Source organism: Tauraco erythrolophus, chromosome 6 (genome assembly GCF_009769465.1).
Source record: "Tauraco erythrolophus isolate bTauEry1 chromosome 6, bTauEry1.pri, whole genome shotgun sequence".
Lineage (NCBI taxonomy): Eukaryota > Metazoa > Chordata > Aves > Musophagiformes > Musophagidae > Tauraco > Tauraco erythrolophus.
This window is the reverse complement of record NC_141470.1, coordinates 53,979,501-53,996,971: the sequence shown is the minus strand read 5'-3', so window position 1 is coordinate 53,996,971 and position 17,471 is coordinate 53,979,501. Positions and strand designations below refer to the sequence as shown.

Genomic DNA, 17,471 nt, shown 5'->3' with positions numbered 1-17,471 from the left:
GCTGAGGGACTCATGCCCGCTCCCAGTCCCGCACAGCCGCCGGGACGTTGAGGTCCAGCATGAGCTCAGGCGGTGGCCTTGCTCCGGTTCCTCAAGGGCTGGTAATGAGGCCACGCACACTCAGGAATCGACAGCAATTAAAGACCATGGCTGTAGGATCAGGCTTTCCGGCGTTTCACACCCGTGCTGTCAGGTTGGAGGGTTGTATAGAAGTGTTGAAGAGATGCTACAGGTGAGGAAGGGGCCAGGCACGATTACATAGCCCTCAAATCCCTTGTTGAGGGGATAATTTCACAGTGCTAGTAGCGAAGGCTTTTTCTGCTTACCAGAAAAGCAGTGTTATCTTTTGTCAAGGGGCTGCATGAAACAGCCTTTGCTGTGTTGATGATGAGAATAGTATCGATCTCGCCCATTTGCCCTTTCTCCCTGTCCCAAGCTGGTGGGCTTTGCCCGCTCTCCGTGTGGTCTGCGCTTGGTTTATTCAAACCACACTTCCTCCCTTCTTGTTTTTTTTGTATGAAGTGCTTTCTGCTCAGATGAGGATGCCTGTTCACGGTGTGACGTGGGCAGTTCAGGAATTGCTTTGAAATCTGGTGCAGGATTTTTTCTTTCCTCTTAGTAATTTTCATTCTGAATTTGTGTTCAGTCTTACTACTATTAGCTACTGGTGATTGTATAGGGGTAAGAGCTGGGACCACAGAGTAGCAGGGATCCCAAGCACCCTGCTCTGTCGTAGACATAGTCTGGAAAAAAGATTTTATTTTCTGATGCTAAAGACCTACAGCCTAAATAAGATATTTGGAGCAAAATTACTCCAGTGAAGAAGTCTCTACACCAATAAAATTATTTGTCCTGCTTTCGTATTTCACACACTTAATTTAAGTTCCCATCACCTGCTAATAATGTATGAATATTGGGGAAATTTGGAGGGTGTGCGCAGTATTACTGGCATTTCTTGAGCAGCTGCTACGGCCTGCTTATGTTCAGCAGATTTCTTACTGTCAAAAACACTTTCAGCACATGAATGAACAGGCAGGAAACCACCTAAGTGTTGATTAATATAGACAGAAACTGCCCTCCCACCTCTCGCTCATTCAAAACAACAACGACAAAGTCAGGCAGCAGGATTCTGCTCATGGGCTCTCAGGAAAAGCTTGTTTTATTTCAAAAGCAGAGCTTTGTTTTGATGGAGACTCCCAGGTACTAATGCTAGGAATGAAATTTTTCTTCCCAAACTCAAGGGACAGAGGTTCAGCTCAGGTGCAACACCTGTAGGTGAGGAAGTGCCTTGACTTCTGCGAGTATCTTTTTGTGCCAAAGTCTATTGACTCTGATTGTCTTAGCTGATTTCAATGAAGATTTTGCCTGAGCAAATAGCTCAGTATTTGATCATATAGATGGTTGATGTTTAAAGTCCACCTTCATGTATTCATGGGGAGCTCCCATGGGACGCAGTGGCAGTTGCATCTGATTTTATGGATTCGGAATTTGATGCTCCATTGCTGTCATTGGTATAGCAAAGGTGATAATGGTTATTATTAATTTGTATTCCAGTGGTAGGTAAACAATGTTAATATTTGGCTCTTCCCCAGACATCCTCGCTCGCTCAAGTGTGTTCTCCATTGATACCAAAGGTGATTTATGTGAGTATTCCCACTCTGGCAGTGTGAGTGATGCACATACGGCTCTTTGGAGCCAAGCAGATGAGAAGACCTCTTTATACACACATATGCTGCAACATAGATTTATATTACTGTAACTGTGAAATCCATATCTTGTTATGAACAACACGCAATCCATTACTTGTTTGCTCAAAACTCAACGCTTTCCCAGCCAACGAAGCAAGGAGCAGAGGGCCAAACTCAGCCCCCTGGGCCCGGTGTATTGGCATTTTCTGACTTGTGGACCCTAAAGCCCATAAACTGATCTTGAAGTCTTGTGACTATGGTAACGAGCGAAGATGGGTTGTCAACACATTTGTCTTGTGGTGATAAACCCTGGCGTCTAATGACTGAACCCAGGTAGCAGCCTTTCCCTGAGTTAGTGTACGCATCAGGTCTCTTTCTTGGCCACTGTGCTTTACAGACTGCACGAAGGTAGTTGTCTTCAAATTTAAATTCAATTGGCTAAACCTGTTAAGGAGGAGACAGACAGACAGACAGATGTGGACAGCAAGATGACTGAAGCCTTTTTTAATAGCCAGTAAATCTAACCCTCTTCCCCTAAAATGCCAATGTAGCAGCCTAAAGAACTGCTTTGTCTGTGAGCTGCAGAAGGAGGAAACAGAATCACAGAATGTTAGGGATTGGAAGGGACCTCAAAGGATCATCTAGTCCAATCCCCCTGCCGGAGCAGGACCACCTAGATTAGACCGCACAAGAATGCGTCCAGGCGGTTTTGAACATCTCCAGAGAAGGAGATCCACAACCTCTCTGGGCAGCCTGTTCCAGTGTTCTGTTACCCTTACTGGGAAGAAGTTCTTCCTCATGTTTAAGCAGAACCTCCCATGTTCCAGCTTATATCCATTTCCCCTTGTCCTATCATTGGATGCCACTGAGAAGAGCCTGGCTCCATCCTCATGGCAGTCACCCTTTACATATTTATAAAAATTAATGAGGTCCCCCCTCAGTCTCCTCTTCTCCAAGCTAAAGAGACCCAGCTCCCTCAGCCTTTCCTCATAAGGGCGATGCTCCACTCCCTTAATCATCTTTGTGGCCCTGCGCTGGACTCTCTCAAGCAGTTCCTTGAAACATGGTTAGATTACAGAAATGCATGTAATGAGTTTGTTACGATGCATTAGTTACCATGGCCAATAGTTATCCTTCATTATTAAAGCAACCTCCTGCAAGATAAAATAATGAAACGTACATTTTCATGTATCTTTGTCAGTCAGAAGCCTAAGAAGATATTCCTGTTCCACTTCTATCCTGTGGTATAAAGTGATGCAGCTCCACTGAAGTCAGAGGTAGATTGCTGGGGAGAAGGCAGCTTCCTTTTTTACTAGGGAGCTTTAATGCAACATTGTTTTATTTCTACACATTAAAGTTAATAGCACAGCAAGTGTATTTTGAAGTTAAGTCTTTCTAGGATCTCTATATGTTAACTAACTGTGAACAAACTTTATAGTCACTCTATAGGCCCTGACGATATATCATTTTGAGCTGCCTTCTATCTATTACATTTTATCTGCCTGCAAAATCCATTTCTAATTCTGGCCATATCTCCTTTGCGATCACTTGCCAGAAATCTATTCCCAGGATTCTCCTTATTTTAGTGAAATATCTCTGCTTCAGCACCTTTCCCAAGGTGGCTGATCTAATCACGGCACTATCAGTTATCACTTCTCATTTCCTTTGCTAGCTCTGTCAAATGCAATGCATAGCCTAACAAAGTGACATTCAAATACTCCTAGTGACCAAAACTATTTCCCTCGCTTTTACTCTGCAAAACTGGAACCGTATGGGACTTCTTAAACATGTGCCCTTCGCTCCAGGAATGTGACTTGTAAAATGCGCTGTGAGAAGAGTTAATATCAAGCAGATGAAATAGCTGCCTCTTTATTTATCACAGGTAAGTTCCTTTATAGTGACCGTCTGGATATTAAACGCCACATCCACGACCTCTTTTTTTTTTTCAGGTAGAGGAGAGCAATGCTTCATTCCTGCCAACTGGCAAGAGAGCCTTACCTTGCCGTCAGAGAAATAAAATTTGTCACCTCGCTTTTCCTAACCTCCATTCTTGTCTGTTTTTATATACATGTTTCTCTTTTAAATGTGAGTGTGACTGTATGCAAGGTCAGTGTATCCTGATCAGGGTGCTTGCATTTCTCGAGTAAGGAGTCACCTGCATAGTGGGATTCTCTGTTAAGGTTAAATGTGGTTTCTAAGGACACAGGTCCAGCAAGAGCATCTTTTTTTTTTTTTTCCCTTGGGTGACAAACCTCTTAGTGTTATCTTAGATTGCTATCACAGACTAATACTTGTTTTAATAAGTGTGTGGCTGACTACTCCATCCGCTCTGGAAGATAAAGTTATCCACGTGTGTCCTCACAGCCCTTCCTGCTTTGCGCCATTTAACACATGCTGTCATGAGCCCTGCTTTGCTGCAGTCTCATCTCTCCCTTGGTTTTTGCAAGAGCTGAAGCCTAAACTTTGCCTTTTTGGGGAAAGCAGGGAGCAGGCTCTAACCAGGCTGGTCAGGAGCATGGGGAGAGCCCTCTCCATGCACCCATCCTGGCTCCAGAGCACCACGAAGTGCAACACTTGCATGGTGCTGGGAGTTTACCGCGAGCAGTAAACCTGCATACAACTTGGATTTGGTTGGTTTTTTTTGCCCCACTGTGTGAATCAAGTAAACCTGTCTTGCAGTCTGCAGCAGATGAACACACATATTTTCTCTGTAGCCTGTTACAGGTTGCAGAATTGAGTTTATTTGTTTCAGACAGAGAGGGGAAAAATTAGGAAAACGTGTTTTGAGCTGACAAAAAGAACCAGTTCAATTTGTTGTTTATCTCCCAAGGTACAACATAAACCAGGTGCTCTGCATTTCAGTTCCTTGGCACATATCTCGATGAGCCATGTCACAGCCTGGTGAGCTTCCAGGGCAAGGTGTTTGTAGTCCATCCGACTATTCCTTGGACACTGTCCCTCTGGTCAGCTGCGGAGGTGCAAACTGGGGAGCATCTACCCTAACAGGGGATGGCAGAGTGAGCTTCTGTGTGTGCTTCAGTGGTAATTTCCAATACGACTAAGTAACAAGGATGGCGTCTAATGGCTTAAAAAGCTGCTCATTGCTGCATTTTTTTCTAGCTATTTCTTCACTGTAGGAAGGTAGAGAAATCTGTGATAAAATAATAATTAAATGCTGACAGTACTAAATTTCCACCCAGCGTGAGTTGGCAGCAGTTGCAAACCAAAACATTAGGTCATTAAAGGAAAAAAAAAACCTGATTAAATACCTCTGTATGTTCTCCTGATTAGCTATTCTTAAAAAGAGCATGTGGCTGTAATAGAAGGGTGTACTTGACAGCAGCAATTGCTTTTTTGGGGAAAGGTAAAATACTGAAGTTTTAATGTGTATATATGTGTGTTTGAAAGGATTTCTTGCTGATCTTAGCTATGAGGATTTATATCTCACTAATCATCCATTTTTAAAAGCCACCACAAAATCTCCCTGCCAGGAAATATGTGAAATCCCTCAATATTATGTTTCAGGAAAGAACAGTTAACAGCAACTAATACGCTCAGGGTTTTGTTTTGGTCTCTTTTTCCTCTTCTTTGTCTTACAGAGCTGATTTCACACTTGAGAGTTGAACAACTGTGGTGGACCTTGCTGTAGTATTGATGAAATTGAAGCACTGTGAGGCTCAAGGGATGGCTGCAGTGCTTGTCCCTAGATAGGCAGATAAAAGGGTTTCTGCCCCAAAAAGCTTGCTGTGATGGGGAGGTACATGAAGTTGAGTGTGGATTCGGAAGAGGGGGAGAGAGGGTGGTGTTGGGAAGAGAAACCCCTGTTTACCCCATCCCCACTTGTGGCCAGAGGTCCACTGCTCTCAGGGGCAGCCTGAAGCTGGCTCTCTTGACTGTGTTTTATTAAAGGTGATTGCAAAGTAAAAATTGTCAAAAGATGCATTTATAGGATGCCACTTTTCACCACCTGTTTCTTCCTTTGATGTCCTCTATTATATATTTGCTTCAGTGTGCTCCACAGCAATGTTTTAAGGGCTGATACCTACTGCACACGTATGTCTGGAGCTCCTTCCCGATCCTCTTTAAGGGATGTTGCTGGAGCTAGCGAGGAGGGGAGGATCCGGTGCTGGTGGCGGCTTGGCTGCCGCTGACCTCATGGGAAGCCCTGGAGCTTGAGAGGGGTCAGTGGGCTGCCAAACATCCCCTCTCTGAGGGCTGTGAGCGTCTCTGAAGGCTATATGATCTCTTCCTACAAAACGCACTTACCAAGCATGTGCTGAGTGTGGAAGGACGTCTTGGCTGCTGCGGCTCCTGCTCCCATCATATCATAGCAACTCGTGGTGACGGTGCCAGCCCTGCCAGGCACTGCAGGGTTGTCCTTCCTTCTCCTGTCTTTCTGGCCCTTCCTTCCACAGTGACATTTGAGAAACCGAGGAAGAGAGGCATTAAGAGAGGTTTTGCAAATTATTTCGAACTATTATGTTGTTTGAAGACATAGCATAGGGTAATACAACCTTTTGGTGTATTAATATACTTCTGTCTGCGCTCAGAAGTTCCATATGAACAGCGATCTCACAAACATAATTTCTGCTACCTGAAAGACGTGGGGAAAATGTTCATCTGAAGGGGTTCAAAGGAAGATCCGCCTCATGTGCTTACAAATTTGTTCAGCACTTTTACTGGATTCTTTTAAGGGCAACTGAGATATTCATTTTTCCCCTGGGAGCTGTATAAGTTACATACATTTTTTTTTCTTCACTATGCATTCCGGAAAGCAATTTCTCAGGAAGAGCGGTTCCAGTTTAATCTCCAGATTATCTGTTGTTCCTTTTCCCCCAAGATAAAGCGACTGAATAATCAGCTAACCCTAATTCAGGCAGAGCACGGGACTATGTATGGGCATATGTGCAGGGATCTAGATTTTAGGAGTCCACTTCAGATTGCAGTGTTTCAGCTGTATAGCATGAGCACATCAGTTATTTGGAGGTGAGCGCAGGTGCTCCAGCGAGCTTGGCTGCTGCGCAGGAGTCAGGCCCCGAGCCCCCTGGAAACACCTTGGATTTGGAAAGCAGAGTAAAAGGCGTATTTCTGCAGATGTTAGAGCAGTGAATTGTTTTGCAATTAAATGCAGTGACCAAGAGGAAGAGAAAATTTTGGCCTGTGTTTCTCTGCCATACAAAGATGTGCCAAGCAAAGAATGGATGGGGTCAGGGGGCTGCCTGTGGTTATCCGAGCCTTGGGCTGCCTCCATCCAGGCCCTGGCTGGAGGTGGAGTGACCTGCTCTCACATCTGCTGCCTTTGCTGCCCTGAAGCTCCCGCCTCAGCCGCAGTCCTGCCGGGTGGCACGTGTGACGTGCCCCGACCAGGACGGCTCGCCGCCACGTGCTGTGTGGGAGCTGAAAGTCCCTCTGCATGGGGACCTGTCCTCATGAGAATCAGCCACCACTAAACCTTAGTGACAGAAAGTGGCTCTGAGAGCCTGGCCTTCATATCGCGAAGTTCATTGGGTCCTTGTAGTACTAGCACAGGGTTGAGACACACTATATCTCTGCTGACATTGGTGTACTTGACCCTATAGAGTGCAAGGTAGCCAAGCAGTTATAGGCCATTAATTTCCAATTGCTCTTATCAGGTATTATATTCATTAATCCAGGGCCTAACAGTGGTTTAGTTGTCAGTGTAGACCATGATAAGGTTTTTTTAGCTCCTGGTTAGTGCCAGGTTAGTATCCAGCTAGTAGGGTTTGCAACTATGTAGACAGATGCCCTCGAATTTCACCAGTCACTGCACCAAAACTGAGGCTCAGAATTGGTTCATCCACTAAATATACTTTCAGAACCAACCCCTTCTCCTGTGCTTGGATGGCTAGTTCAGTGAAAGCTGGCCGCTGCGCAGGTACCTGTAATCATAGAATCACAGAACCATAGAATCATAGAATGGTTTGGGTTGGAAGGGACATTAAAGATCATCTAGTTGCAATCCCCCTGCCGTGGACAGTGACACCTTCCACTACACCAGGTTGCTCAAAGCCTCATCCAACCTGGCCTTGAACACTTCCAGTGATGGGGCATCCACAACTTCTCTGGGAAACCTGTTCCAGTGCTCCATCACCCTCAGAGGGAAGAATTTCTTCCTTATATCCAATCTAAATCTCCCCTCTTGATTTAAAGCCATCCCCCCTTGTCCTGTCTCTTCACACCCTTATAAAAAGTCCTTCTCCAGCTTTCCTGTAGGCCTCCTTTAAGTACTGGAAGGCTGCAATAAGATCACCCCGGAGCCTTCTCTTCTCCAGGCTGAACAACCCCAACTCTCTCAGCCTGTCTTCATAGCAGAGGTGCTCCAGCCCTCAGATCATCTTTGTGGCGCTCCGCTGGACTTGCTCCAACAGCTCCATATCCTTCTTATGTTGAGGGCCTCAGAGCTGAACCAGAGTAATGGGGGCTGCCTGTTCTTAGGTCTCCTACATAGTGCACTTTGTAGCCCAAGGTACCTGAGAGGCAGCTCCCAGTGAGCTCTTGACTAGCTGGGCTGCTTTTTCACCCTGTGAACTCTTTGGGCATAATTGGGATGGAGGTGGGTTGCGTTGTTTCAGTACATGTTCACACGCTGATTTTATTGCCTCATTTTGCAGAGGAGGAACGCTTCAGGCATCCCGTAGCAGAAATTCCCCTTATTCTTGGACACTGCCCAAGGTTTACTCATCAGAACAATAATTGCTAAAAAATAATGATGCTGAGCACCAAGACTTACGGGGTCCTTTGATATGCCAGGCTGTGATGATTGTATATAGAGGGGCATCCTTTTGTAGCTTGAATTGCTATAAAAGGCTTCGATAGCCTTTCTCTGGCAAACTGCTGGTACCGGTAGCTGGGAGGTTGTCTGAGCGAGTTTTTCAAGCACAGTGCCACTGTACGCGTATTGATCTGCGGCTGCTCCTGAGGCAATAACTGTTTATGTTTTAATACATTAAGTTCTGCTTGCGCCATTCTGTATGGAGGTCTTGTTTTGAAAGTATAAGAAAAACAAGAAGGAAGAATGCTGAGATGTTTTAACACAGCAAAATGCATTTTCTTCCTACACAGTGCCATTTCAGAGAGGGAACAGCTTCTCCTCCAGTTCTGTTTTGGTCTAGGTCTCTCTCTTCTGAGATTTAAGCATATGCTTATATCAGTTCCTCAGCTGGTGTGTGTCTGTTGACACAGTATATCTACCGACATAATGCGCTTTCCATGCTTACACCTGATGTTTTTGCTGTGTGTCTTTAAACTTAGCAGATTCCTCAGGTTTTAAACACGGTCCTGTAACAAAGCTGTAACATGAGGGCTTTGAGGACTTTTGTTTTCTTGAAAAGAAATGGATATAATTACCAATAGGAAAAGAAAAAGATTAGGAAGATGCTTTTTATCCTGACATCTATAGGGTTTCTTGTGTCCCGTGGAATGATTGCCCTTATTCAGCAGGTGGGGACCAGGAAGCTCCAGGTGGCTGGATATCACCTAGCAGTGAGTGTCTGTGAAGTGTTGTCACTGCAAGGCTTGCCTGTCCCTCAGGAAGCTGCCCGCAGCTGGAAGTAGATCTGTGCTGGTGAGGCACGCAACATGCTCTGGCTTTGCAGCTGGTGCCGCTTCAGACCCGGGGCAAAGTGGGGATTTCCAGAAGTGAGTAGGTAAAGCTGGAGCACAGATCCATTGGAAAATCCATGTCTGTCCAGGTAAGCGGGTGAGATCACTTGCACACCATCCCTCTCCTAAGCAGAAGTGGAAAGCAGCACGTTTGGGAACTGTTGGGACTGCTGTGCCTGGCTGTAAGAGGCTTTGCTTTCAGATTTTATTTGTTCGTGGGATTTTGTCCTAGCTGGAATAGCATTTAAGGAGATAGAGTAGCAACTTTAACCTCTGTTCAGGCCATCTGCAGAAAAGATGTTAATTATCAGAGACTGGGATAAAATCCTGGTCCTAATGAAAGATCTTTTGAGGATCCTGAGATCATCTGCGATGAGTTGACCTCATCGCCTCTGTTAGATACTCTGAAAGAGACTCTGGCCAGCCACAGGAACATAGTTCTCTAATTTCTGTTCTCTCGTTTGCTCCTGTTGTCCTGATTTTGGTTTTAGTTATCCCCCAAATATAAGCATTATTATGTTTTTATCTTATGTCCCATTCCTGCATTCTTCTGCTAATGAAGGAAAGGAAACGGTCACACTCAGATTTCCATCTTTAAAAAACAAGAGCATCTTGATTTTGTTATATTTTTGGACAAGCTACAAGGGATAAAGTTGAACTTGTCTGAGTATAAATGGATACTATAATACTGAGAGTTTTCTAAGTGTAATGTGATTTGGAAATCAGTTGGTTTTTTTCCTATAAAAACTAAAGGCACCAAATAATCTGAAGTGATTTTTGATGCAGTGGTTGGGATGTGTTTTTTTTTTTTCCAGTTCTTCAGTTCTGTGCTATGGAAGAGCTGGTTTTTGAAACTACTTTGAATGGAAATATGGAGTTCCTGAATTGTGTAGTTTGGGTGTAAAACTTCAAGCTAGTTCAGCAGTTACTAGGACTGCTCTTAAGTAAGTCCTTTAAGCTGATGTAGGTGACTTCCTGCAATAAATACGATGCAGTTTCTATTTTATGTGGTTTGATTTCATTACAAAATTTCCACTTATTCATCTGCCCTACTATGATTTCTTGGTGTGGTGTTTGAAGGAACGTCCATCACAACTTTTGTGCAAGGCCGATATGATACCAACTTGGTGCTTAAGACCTGCACTCCTGCCACAGTTGTTCCCACCGTGAGGGTAAGGCAATCACGGAGATTCTCATTCCAAGGATGCGTCCTCTGCTCCTGCAACTGAGGACTGCAGTCAAACAGGGCGATTTCCCCTGGCTGGGTCCATGGGGGCGCATTGACTTCGGTTATAGCATTGGGGGCTGTGTCATCGGCAGTTGTGGTAATGAGAATAAGAGTTCTAGGTGTTTTGTCAAATCTGGCAGCGAGTCCCCTGCTGCTCACTTTTTGTTTGGCAATTCATTGTAAAGCTGTAGCTACAAGTTCCACTTCCCACAGGGATGTTCCTTTTTCTTTGGTGGGCTAAGCAGAAGTTGTTGGAGCCTGCTCCTGTCTATGGCTCATCTATCATCACACTGTAGACAGACATCATCTCCTCTTCGAAAATATGGAAAATTTCCAGTCAATTGTCTGGAAATTGGGGAGGGGGTGGGAGTTTTTCCTATGGTCTTTGTGTTACTCTCTTGTGTACAGCAGCTCATTCTTTTGCGTTAACTGTTCATACTTGAAGATTTCTAAGAGGGGAATTGATACTGTGAGCCCTTAAAGAACAAGATTAGACGAGGTGGAACTGGCTTTGATTGCCTCTTTGGTCTATGACGCTGTGCTCTTTTCACTGCAGCGCAGATGAAAGAGTGTGTTTATTCCTAAAATAAATAATAATCTGATGCTCACTTGAGTTTATCTATTTACTTGGAGGAAAAAAGTTTCCTTAGAAATGAGAAGGCTATTCAAAAATCTGTGTTGGGCATTTTAATTGCAGCATGCAATGAATTCTTTGAAGTTTTATTACCTATTATATACTTGATTCAAACTTGCCTTTTGCAATAGCTTAAGGTTTTTATTTGCCTGAGAATATTAGCATTTCTGTTTCAAGCTTCGAAAGAGCAAACTTTCTGAACATGATTATGGATGTTAGGTTAATGCATAATCCCCACTCAGAGGTTCTGCTAGATTTCCATGTGCTTGTTTAGAGGCTGTTCAAAGGTGCTTAGCTTTAATTGCGATTATGTGAGCACACAAAAATAAGGACCCAAGAGTCTTATCAATTATTCTGTTCACAAATTCATTTTTAGATCATCTCAAGAGCTGTTCTAAGTTGTATTTGCAGTGAAGTTACTGGGAGATGTAAAGGTTTTCATCTAAATGGGGAGACAATTCTGTTGTCTCCTTATTTAAATGCTTAGTGGTTATACCTTTTTTGGTCTTAATGTAATTGCTGAGGATTTCTTTTCTTTTTTTTTTTTCTGTGACACTGTTTTTTGCAGATATTTCACCAGTCTTGCGTGTGCAAACTTCTAGCTGCCCACATAGACATAATAATACAGGTCCGTTTAGAAATGACATGAATGACCGAGTTTCTGTGGCTTTCAGTGAGCTATAAGGTCTTAAATACTTGAGTTGGAATGGAAGAAGGACCTTGCCTTTTAACGGCTTTTGAAAATGTTACTTGGAGGGCTGGAACAAGGGCAACATAACCGAAAGCTGGCTGGACCTGCATCTTCCACCACCCAAGAGAAACCTTCCTGCAGTCGTAGTTTCCATTTCAGTGTCTCATCTAAAGATCTGCGAGGTCCTCAAGGGAATTTAGAGTGAGTCATTGTCGAGTAAGAAACTGGATATGTATTTCTAGAATGCAGCAAAGGGCTGGTGCGTGGGGAAGAGCTCTCCTGTGCAGCCTGAACAATACCAGAAGGTCACAATAAGACTGAGAGAAAGAGAAAATCAACCATTTTTTTGCATTACACTGCAAAACGGAGTAGAAACTATATTTTTAAATGGTTGTATTGTAGAATCAAGAATTGACTTCTTGAGATCATGCGGAAATACCCTATACTTAGTGCTATGTGTTACTCAAATTATGAACAGCTTTCTGGCACTGAAGATACTAACACCCGTATCGATAGCAATAAAACCCAACGGGCTAAAATCTGTCGCATTAGAAGAATTCAAATCATCTCTGACCTTGCTTGTCCCACCTACGTGCATCAGCTGCGCATGGGGTACTTCAGTAAGTCGGGCTCCACGGATTTGTGGTCTCTTAGCTGAGAGCCAATAGTCCTCTTACGTGTATATTGACGTGAATAACGTGTGCTGGTGAGGAGTACAGAAACACTGTTTTTAGCCCGGCCACAACTAGGTGTTAAGAGCACGTGAAATGCCCCATTCAATTAGGGTTAGTTTGCTGAGCCACATGCACTGCCGGCAGCCAGGCGGTGGGCGATGCCACCAAGTGTCCCGCAGCCCTGTCTCCACTGGTGGCCCCAGCGCTGGTGGTGGGGGTTAATGGTCCCCTCCAGCCCGGTCCCATCGGTAATGTCCCTGCTGCTGCCTGGTGCTGCTTGCTGTGCACCTGATGCCGGTCTCAGAGAAAGAAAGAACGTGTGCGCGGTGCAGTTATCCTTGTCAGCTTCCTTCGCCTTCTTTGCAAGTGTGCATTTCCTGTCCTTGGAGTTACCAGGCTCTACCATTTATACCTGCCCCAGGCCTTCTGCGTTACCGTGTCCTCGGCACAGCGTTCAGCCCGCTGGCCCAGTCTGCCACCTTAATCTCTGGTTCCTGTTCAGCTCTTAGGTCATTTTCCATTTTGCTTTTTTGTCATTTTTTTAAAAGAAATTTTTAAACTCAAGGATAACTAAAACATTTTATGGGTTGGGTTTTTTTTTTACATTAAATATTTTTAGTGTAGTTAAAATTCTCCCCCTTTCTGACAAAACACCCTGTGTGTGTTTGGCAGAAGAAGGTTGGTCAGTTTTGCAGTTAAAAATTTCAATTTTTAGAATAAAGCTTTTCGTTTGCAAAAAAACTGAGGTTCTGTTTTTTGGCTCACAAGCCTGATACGTATTTCCAAGGTATCATGAAAAACAGTCACCACCAGATTTTCAGAGTTCTCCAGGAAAAGCAAGTGCAGTTTGTCATGAATCCCTGTTAATTTATTCCCTCTTCCATAGATGTTATCCCCTACCAGTCCAAAGGCTGTCATTACGCTGCTGTCATTAACCATCTGTTTAGCACGTAAAACTCCTCGGGGCAGGGATCGTATCTTTGCTTTGTACTGTATAAAGCTGAGCCTGTAGCTGACACTTGAGAAACAATTAATGATAATACAGCTCAGTAGGGTACTCGGATACCAAGCTAATAAGAGTGGTATAAATGCCTGGCTGGCTGGGATTAGAGGGAACTTCTGTGTCCCAGTTGTGTGTCACCAGCAGGTGAAGGGAAACAGTCTTAAAACATCATCTGACAAGGAGCAGTGGAAAAATAAGATGGCATTTGGGAAGGATGCGAAGGAGTCAAGGATGCCAGAGGATCACAATTTGGGTGTGTATCTGTGTTTTACTTGATGCTAATGATGATGACGATGATTATTATTATTATGAGATTTTACCAACTAAATATTTTTCTCTACCGTAGGATAAGGGATCACTTCAGAGCATTAATCTCATTAGTGCCTGCATTTTCCTTTGCATGGTCTTCTGCACGCATTATAAGTCGACGCTTTATCTTATTTTCCTTTGTATCTTAATGATCCCTGTGTGTCGGGGAGGGGGGGAGAGAGAGAAGCACAGTAGATTTTCATCTTATGTTAATCCATCAAAATCAAGTTAGTTCCGAGTGATGGAGGAGGCGTGCGTGTGCGCGCAGACGTCAGCGCCCAGCCGAAAGCTTGCCAGTTGCCCAGCAACCTTCCCGGAGGAAGATGGATGTCCTGCCACCCGCTCCGCTTTTAGCTGAGCCACAATATATTCCCGGTACCGCATCCTCGGCGCACACAGGGGACGGGTGTGTGGGCTCAGGCGGCGGGGGATGTCGAGTGTCTCAACAGTTGGCTCTTGTGCCAGGGCCGGATAAAACACATTTCACGCCACCCTCATTAAAACTGGTAATTCAGTTGACTCCATCACGTCGGTTTGGGAGCAGGCGCCGCAAGCTCGTTCACATCGCTGGCGTTGCTCTTCCCCTCCCTCGGGCTCTTAAAGTCACATCGCCAGCATCGTTTCTCCCTCCTTTTTAGAAAGGCCCTCATCCGTAATAACAAATAAACCCACGGGCCGTAGGAGCTCAGCAAATGCCGTAGGTGTCACTGACCTCTTGTTCTTTGGTGGCTTCTTTAGTTCTTGCATTGGGCTCAGCTGGGGCAGGGCTGGATCTGACCTTCGCTTCGGCTGGGCTTCCCTGTCCTGTGGTTGTCCGGCGTTAGGACTCCCGGCCATGCGCGCAGCGGGACAGGCACCGTCGGGATGCAGCCTGAGAAACCTCTGGAGAAATCAAAGGGCTCTTTCTGTTGGAGAGTGTTGTGTAATGCCAATGTGCTGAAGCCAAATAGGACCTGACAGTGTCTCTTTAATTTTATGGAATATTTAATTATTATAGAATACATTTATTCACTATTTGGATTTCTTTAGAAGATGTGCCAATCTCATGCTCTAGGATGAATTTAAAATTCTTGCACATTTACAACAGTTGGAGCTAAATCGTGGTGAAAAGCTCACACAAAATCCTACCTGCATAATCACAGGTATCTTTCCTGATCTGGCTCTGGCGCCTTTATTTATGTTGACAAGCTCTTTACTTGGGGTTTGATTCAGGAAAGCAGTTACGAATGTACTTGACTTTAAACCTTTTAATAGTCCCATTGAAGCTAATGAAGCTCTTGACAGGTTTAAACTTGAATGTGTGCTTTGCTGGATCTGGACTCGTGGGAGCGGTGTCGCTGAGCCAGCAGGACCTAGGAGCCTGGGGAAGACAGTATGGGCTACGTTGGCTTGGATGCCGCTGAATCAGGTTCTTTGACCGCTGCAAATTAGGGTATAGAAACATGAAAGGGTATCAGGGAAAGCATCAGCTAAGGAGAAAAAAAATTTGCAGCCACATGATGCAGCCCCTTAAACTGAGATAAATCTGCCCCGACCCAAGAGATATTTCTCCAGGTTCATCTGTGTTCCTCCCTCCATCGCCCCACTGGGAGCAGCTGCGGTGAGGCTCCTCCTCGCACCCCTGTCCTGAGGTGACTCCGTCCATGTGCCTGTGACCTTAGGGAAGCAGGGACTGCCTCTGAGAGATGTCATTTCTGTTAGCAGGCGGGGAAAACATGCAGCAGCAGCGAGCTGCATGTGGAAGAGTTCAGCATGGCTCTTGCTTGCTCTGTGCTTATGTACGTGGCAATTACGTGCCGTTTCAAATGCACTTTCTGGTGGCAAGCTATTTATCAACTGGCTATTGAACTTGTTATTTCCTAAAGTGTGTTGTGCATGGCTCCTGATTGAAAAGCTGCTGTTCTGTCTCGTCGTTCTTCCACCTTACATGGATTCTTTCCTATTCGTTTTGTTAAAGTCCTTCAACTCTAGATTGATAACTTCCATCACCTGGATGGCGGAGCTTTGTTCAATGACAGCGCTGCTGTTTTAGTCTGTGCTGTTTCTAAAATGGCTGTACACAGGGTGGCAGAGAGAAGTACCTGGAAGCAGATGCCTGAAATTCAAAAGGAGCAATGTTTTCAGAATGCTGGTGTGCTTATTTGCTGGGAAGCGAATAAGGACTATGAAAAACTAACATATTTACCAGATGGGAGCCTGGATAACAGCAAAAGGCTACATATGAAGGTTTTAGTTGAATGAATCATGGGTTGTTGGTGAGAAACGTTTCTTACAATAGAAAGTATGATAAGGGAACAAGTGGTCTTGCTCTTCTCCCAGTCCGAGTGCAACTCTTGCCATATTCACTCTTAATTATGAGACTGGTGTGTGGTCCTCTCTTTAGCTGAGCCCAGCGGAGGTGAGTCCCGCTCCTTTTGACTGAGATTGTCATGGGTGCTCATGGGTTCCTGTTTCAGCGAAAGGTCAAAGACAGACTTTCCTTCCCATAGTTAGATCAACTTTTTTTCCCCCCCCTCCTCACTGAGGAGCCAGATGGGAATGTGCTGTAGCCCACGTAATGAAGAGCGTCAGTCGGGGTCTGTGCAGGAGAGACTGCTCACCCTTACGGTGCTGGTCCCAACGAGTACGGCATTAATCTGCGTTGTGAAGACTCCTGATGAGCCTGGTTCTGACCCATGATCCTGCTGTTAGTCGGACCAAAAAGGACCATTTTCCACCTTAAAGGATTTACATTATAAGAAACCACCATGTAGTACACACAGGTAAACTGTTAGATTAGAGCCTTTATTGCAGACAGAGGAGGTGTTTCAGCCCTGCCGTGTGCCCTGCGCGGTGGGTCTCACCTGGCCGGTGTGGTGCGGATGCTATCTGTGCCGCAAGCAGCCATTCCCCCTCCATAGTCCGCAGAGAGAAACGGGTGCTCGAGGTGCCAATTGGCCCAGCCCAAGGAGTGCTTCTGACCAGGTGGTTGCCTCCATGGAGGCTGCGTGGCCTCTCTGCTGGAGACTGGGCGACCAGTGCAATCGTAGGCAGAGGTCAGCACTTTGCAGCATCCTAAATTACATGATATGGATCATGGATTGACCTGGTTTCACTGGTATAGAATCGTAGAATTGGTTTTCTGTTCATAAAAGCTACACTTCTAAAATAAGCTGCATTTTTAAGCAGACTGCAGCACCCGATTTGGTGAGAAAAAACTTGATAAGACACTTTGTTTTAGTTTGTAGCCCACTGTGGTATGGAGGTATCCATAGTGATCAAGGGCTTTTCAACTTGTTTTTGCTAGCGAACCAGAAGTCCAAGAGCCTGGAATGAGTGTGGCCAGAGCAACTGGCACCTAAATTGGCAAATAGGCATTCCATGCCATGTAACATCATGCTCACTATAAACTGGAAAGTTTGTTGAAGATGGCCTTTCTTTTTCTCAGTGGTAGCCATGTCTGGAGGGTCTCGCCTGATGTTCTGCTCCCAAGGCCTACACTCGCTCTCTTCTGGGATTGTGGTTTTGGGATTTTCCTGCTCTGGGATCACTAGCCGGGAATGGGCTGGACTTTGGTCAAGGGGTGGTGAACAGTTGCACTGTACATCACTTGTCTGTATATATTATTATTATTATAATTAT

General features: G+C 44.9%; 1 protein-coding gene across 6 annotated transcripts in view; it reads left to right on the top strand.

The window, feature by feature from the left end:
* FOXN3 (forkhead box N3) overlaps nucleotides 1–17,471 on the top strand; it is a 230,669-nt gene that overhangs the window by 10,331 nt on the left and 202,867 nt on the right. The window contains exon 1 of one of the 6 annotated variants that reach the window (XM_086613085.1): nucleotides 2,996–3,570. The exons of the other annotated variants lie outside the window; for them this stretch is intronic. The gene's annotated coding sequence lies outside the window, so the exon portion shown is untranslated. Of the gene's footprint in view, nucleotides 1–2,995; nucleotides 3,571–17,471 lie in introns of those variants that run through there. 6 annotated transcript variants of the gene reach the window in all.